General features: G+C 39.9%; 1 non-coding gene across 1 annotated transcript; it reads left to right on the top strand.

The window, feature by feature from the left end:
* The first annotated feature begins 3,245 nt into the window (after positions 1-3,245).
* On the top strand, positions 3,246-3,353 carry LOC112745503 (small nucleolar RNA R71). Its single transcript, XR_003173428.1, has one exon. It is a non-coding gene; the product is annotated as a small nucleolar RNA R71 (small nucleolar RNA).
* The last annotated feature ends 2,418 nt before the right edge of the window (positions 3,354-5,771 follow it).

Below are 5,771 nucleotides of genomic sequence, written 5' to 3'. Positions count from 1 at the left end.
CATGATGCTATGGATCATGATAGCCCGGTCTATAGTAACTTCAGACCGGTTGCTAGTGGGAATGATTGAGCGTTGGATGAACTCCAAACATCCCCTAGCCACGGGCTTGAGGTCATGCCTTCTTAGTTGAACCGGCTCCCCTCTTGAATCTCTCTTCCATTGAGCGCCCTCTTCACAGATGTCTATGAGGACTTGGTCCAACCTTTGATCAAAGTTGACCCTTCTAGTATAGGGGTGTGCATCTCCTTGCATCATGGGCAAGTTGATTGCGAACCTTATATTCTCCGGACTAAAATCTAAGCATTTCTCCCGAACCATTGTAAGCCAATTATTTGGGTCTGGGTTCACACTTTGATCATGGTTCTTGGTGATCCATGCATTGGCATAGAACTCTTGAACCATTAAGATCCCGACTTGTTGAATGGGGTTGGTGAGAATTTCCCAACCTCTTCTTCGGATCTCATGTCAGATCTCCGGATACTCATTCTTTTTTAGCTTAAAAGGGACCTCGGGGATCACCTTCTTCTTGGCCACAACTTCATAGAAGTGGTCTTGATGCACCCTTGAGATGAATCTCTCCATCTCCCATGACTCGAAGGTGGAAGCTTTTGCCTTCCCTTTCCTCTTTCTAGAGGTTTCTCCGGCCTTTGGTGCCATTGATGGTTATGGAAGAGCAAAAAGGCTTTAGCTTTTACCACACCAAACTTAAAAGGTTTGCTCATCCTCGAGCAAAAGAAGGAAGAAGAGAGTAGAAGAAGAAGAAATAGAGGAGATGGATGGGGCTTTGTGTTTCGGCCAAGGGGGAGAAGTAGTGTTTAGGTTGTGTGAAAATGAAGGAGTGAAGATGGGTTTATATAGGAGTGAAGAGGGGGGTATGGTTCGGCCATTATGGGTGGGTTTAGGTGGAAAAGTGGTTTGAATTTGAATGGTGAGGTATGTGGGGTTTTATGAAGGATGGATGTGAGTGGTGAAGATAATGGTGGGATTTGATAGGTGAGGGGTTTTTGGGGAAGAGGTATTGAGGTGATTGGTGAATGGGTGAAGAAGAGAGAAAGAGGTGGGATAGGTGGGGATCCTGTGGGGTCCACAGATCCTGAGGTGTCAATGATATCTCATCCCTGCACCAAGTGGCGTGCAAAAATGCCCCTTTTTGCCAATCCTGGCATTAAACGCCAGGCTGCTGCCTATTTCTGGCGTTTAACACCAGCTTTTTGCCCATTCCTGGCATTAAACGCCAGTTTGGTGCCCATTTCTGGCGTTAAACGCTCAGAATGGTGCCAGACTGGGCGTTTAACGCCCATTCTGCTACCCTTACTGGCGTTTAAATGCCAGTAAGTTTTTCCTCCAGGGTGTTCTGTTTTTAATTCTATTTTTCATTCTGTTTTTGCTTTTTCAATTGTTTTTGTGACTTCACATGATCATCAACCTACAGAAAACATAAAATAACTAAATAAAATAGAAATTTAACATAGATAAGTAAAAATTGGGTTGCCTCCCACAAGCGCTTCTTTAATGTCAATAGCTTGACAGTGGGCTCTCATGGAGCCTCACAGATATTCAGAGCAATGTTGGAACCTCCCAACACCAAACTTAGAATTTGAATGTGGGGGTTCAACACCAAACTTAAAGTTTGGTTGTGGCCTCCCAACACCAAACTTAGAGTTTGACTGTGGGGGCTCTGTTTGACTCTGTATTGAGAGAAGCTCTTCATGCTTCCTCTCCATGGTTACAGTGGGATATCCTTGAGCTTTAAACACAAGGGAGTCTTCATTCACTTGAATGATCAATTCTCCTCTGTCAACATCAATCACAGCTTTTGCTGTGGCTAGGAAGGGTCTGCCAAGGATGATGGATTCATCCATACACTTCCCAGTCTCTAGGATTATAAAGTCAGCAGGGATGTAGTGGCCTTCAACCTTTACCAAGACATCCTCTACAAGTCCATAAGCCTGTTTTTTTGAATTGTCTGCCATTTCTAGTGAGATTCTAGCAGCTTGTACCTCAATGATCCCTAGCTTCTCCATTACAGAGAGAGGCATAAGGTTTATACTTGACCCCAGGTTACACAGAGCCTTCTCAAAGGTCATGGTGCCTATGGTACAAGGGATTGAGAATTTTCCAGGGTCTTGTCTCTTCATAGGTAATTTCTGCCTAGTCAAGTCATCCAGTTCTTTGATGAGCAATGGAGGTTCATCCTCCCAAGTCTCATTACCAAACAACTTGGCATTTAGCTTCATGATTGCTCCAAGGTACTTAGCAACTTGCTCTTCAGTAACATCTTCATCCTCTTCAGAAGAAGAATACTCATCAGAGCTCATGAATGGCAGAAGTAAATTCAATGGAATCTCTATGGTCTCTGTGTGAGCCTCAGATTCCCATGGTTCCTCATCAGGGGACTCCATGGAGGCCAGTGGACGTCCATTGAGGTCTTCCTCAGTGGAGATCACTGCCTCTTCCTCCTCTCCAGGTTCGGCCGTGTGGGTTGTGGTTATGGCCTTGCACTCTCTTTTTGGATTCTCTTCTGTATTGCTTGGGAGAGTACTAGGAGGGAGTTCAGTAATTTTCTTACTCAGCTGACCCATTTGTGCCTCCAAATTTCTAATGGAGGACCTTGTTTCAGTCATGAAACTTTGAGTGGTTTTGATTAGATCAGAGACAATGGTTACTAAGTCAGAGTGGCTCTGCTTAAAATTCTCTGTCTGTTACTGAGAAGATGATGGAAAAGGCTTGCTATTGCTAAACCTGTTTCTTCCACCATTATTGTTGTTGAAACCTTATTGAGGTCTCTGTTGATCCTTCCATGAGAAATTTGGATGATTTCTCCATGAAGGATTATAGGTGTTTCCATAGGATTCTCCCATGTAATTCACCTCTTCCATTGCTAGGTTCTCAGGGTCATAAGCTTCTTCTTCAGAGGAAGCTTCCTTAGTATTGCCTGTTGCTGCTTGCATTCCAGACAGACTCTAAGAAATCATATTGACTTGTTGGGTCAATATTTTATTCTGAGCCAATATGGCATTCAGGGTATCAATCTCAAGAACTCCTTTCTTCTGAGTTGTCCCATTATTCACAGGATTCCTTTCAAAATTGTACATGAATTGGTTATTTGCAACCATTTTAATGAGTTCCTGAGCTTTTGCAGGCGTCTTCTTTAGATGAAGAGATCCTCCAGCAGAGCTGTCCAATGACATTTTGGACAGTTCAGACAGACCATCATAGAAGATACCTATGATGCTCCATTCAGAAAGCATGTCAGAAGGACACCTTCTGATCAATTTCTTGTATCTTTCCCAAGCTTCATAGAGGGATTCACCTTCCTTCTGTCTGAAGGTTTGGACTTCCACTCTAAGCTTACTCAATTTTTGAGGTGGAAAGAACTTTTCCAAGAAGGCATTGACTAGCTTTTCCCAAGAGTTCAGGCTTTCCTTAGGTTGTGAGTCCAACCATGTCCTAGCTCTGTGTCTTACAGCAAAAGGGAAGAGCATAAGTCTGTAGACTTCAGGGTCAACCCCATTGGTCTTGACAGTGTCACAGATTTGCAAGAATTCAGCTAAGAACTGATGAGGATCTTCCAATGGAAGTCCATGAAACTTGTAATTCTGTTGCATTAGAGAAACTAATTGAGGCTTAAGCTCAAAGTTGTTTGCTCCAATGGCAGGGATTGAGATGCTTCTCCCATAAAAGTCGGGAGTAGGTGCAGTAAAGTCACCAAGCACCTTCCTTGCATTGTTGGCATTGTTGTTTTCAGCTGCCATTGTTTCTTCTTCTTTGAAAAGCTCTGTTAGGCCCTTTAGAGAGAATTGTGCTTTAGCTTCTCTTAGATTTCTCTTCAAGGTCCTTTTAGGTTCAGGATCAGCTTGAACAAGTATGCCTTTATCTTTGCTCCTGCTCATATGAAAGAGAAGAGAACAAGAAAGTAGGGAATCCTCTATGTCACAGTATAGAGATTCCTTGAGGTGTCAGAGGAAAAGAAGAATAGAAGGAGGAGGTAGATAGAAGAGAATTCGAACTTATCAAGAGGGATAGAGTTCGAATTGCACCTTAAGGAGGAGTGTTAGTCCCTTAAATAGAAGGATGTGAGAAGAGGGGAAAAATTTCGAAATTAAAGTAAAAGATTTTGAAATAATTAAAAGAAATTTTGAAAATTTGGTAAAGGATTTTCGAAAATTAAGATTGGGAAAGAAATTAAGTGATTTTTGAAAAAGATTTTGAAATTAGAAATAAAAAAGATATGATTGAAAATTAATTTTGAAAAAGATGTGATTGAAAAGATATGATTGAGAAGATATGATTGAAAATCAATTTTTAAAAAGAAGGTTTTAAAATTAAAGTTGATTACTTGACTAACAAGAAATTAGAAGATATGATTCTAGAATTTAAAATTTGATCCTTCCTTAATAGGCAAGTAACAACTTGAAAATTTTGAATTAAATTACTAATTGTAGCAAGGATTTTCGAAAATAGTAAAAAAAAAATAGAAAGAAATTGATTTTGAAGAGATATGATTGAAAAGATATGATTTGAAAAAGATTTGATTTTGAAAAATTATGAAGATTTGAAAAAAAAATTTGGATTAAAAACAAAATCTTCCCTCTAGTGTCCTCCTGGCGTTAAACGCCCAGAATGGTATCCATTCTGGCGTTTAACGCCCAAAATGCTACCTTTTTGGGTGTTAAATGCCCAGCCAGGTACCCTGACTGGCGTTTAAACGCCAGTTTTCCTTCTTCACTGGGCGTTTTGAACGCCCAGCTTTTTCTATTTGATTCCTCTGCTGAATGTTCTGTCTCTTCAATTCTCTATATTATTGACTTAAAAAGACATAGTTTTGAAAATTTTTTTGAATTTTTCAATGATGAGAAACAATAAAAAATGCAACTAAGATCAAATAAACAATGCATGCAAGACACCAAACTTAAAAATTGACACTAAGATACATAAAATATTTTTTATTTTTATGATTTTATAAATTTTTTTGTGATTTTTCGAAAATCATATGGAAAAGAGAATAAAGAGATTCAAAACTTTTAATAAGAATTCCAGGAATCATGCAATGTTAGTCTAAAGCTTCAGTCTAAAAAGATTAGACATGGTTAGCCAAGCTTCAGCAGGACATTACATTCAGCAGCTAAATTGATGAGAATCAATCAGCTTTTGTGATGATAAGAATATCACCTTGAAACTCTAGAATTCATTCTTAAAAATTCTAAAAAAATAAAAAGAAAAGTACCTAATCTAAGCAACAAGATGAACCGTCAGTTGTCCAAACTCGAACAATCCCCGGCAACGGCGCCAAAAACTTGGTGCACGAAATTGTGATCATCAACAATGGCGCCAAAGACTTGGAGCTCTCAAACGTGAATCACACTTTGTCACAATTCCGCACAACTAACCAACAAGTGCACTGGGTCGTCCAAGTAATACCTTACGTGAGTAAGGGTCGATCCCATGGAGACTGTCGGCTTAAAGCAAGCTATGGTCATCTTGTAAATCTCAGTCAGGCGGATTCAAATGGTTATGGAGGATTTATAATTAAAAGATAAATAAAACATAAAGTAAAGATAGAGATACTTATGTAATTCATTGGTAGGAATTTCAGATAAGCGTATGAAGATGCTTTGTTCCTCTTGAACCTCTGCTTTCCTATTGCCTTCTTCCAATCATTCATACTCCTTTCCATGGCAAGCTTTATGTTGGGCATCACCGTTGTCAATGGCTACTTCACGTCCTCTCAGTGAAAATGTTCTACGCATGCTGTCACCGCACGGCTAATC

Source organism: Arachis hypogaea, chromosome 14 (genome assembly GCF_003086295.3).
Source record: "Arachis hypogaea cultivar Tifrunner chromosome 14, arahy.Tifrunner.gnm2.J5K5, whole genome shotgun sequence".
NCBI lineage: Eukaryota > Viridiplantae > Streptophyta > Magnoliopsida > Fabales > Fabaceae > Arachis > Arachis hypogaea.
Note: the sequence above shows the minus strand (reverse complement) of the source record. Positions and strands in the feature narration are given on the sequence as shown.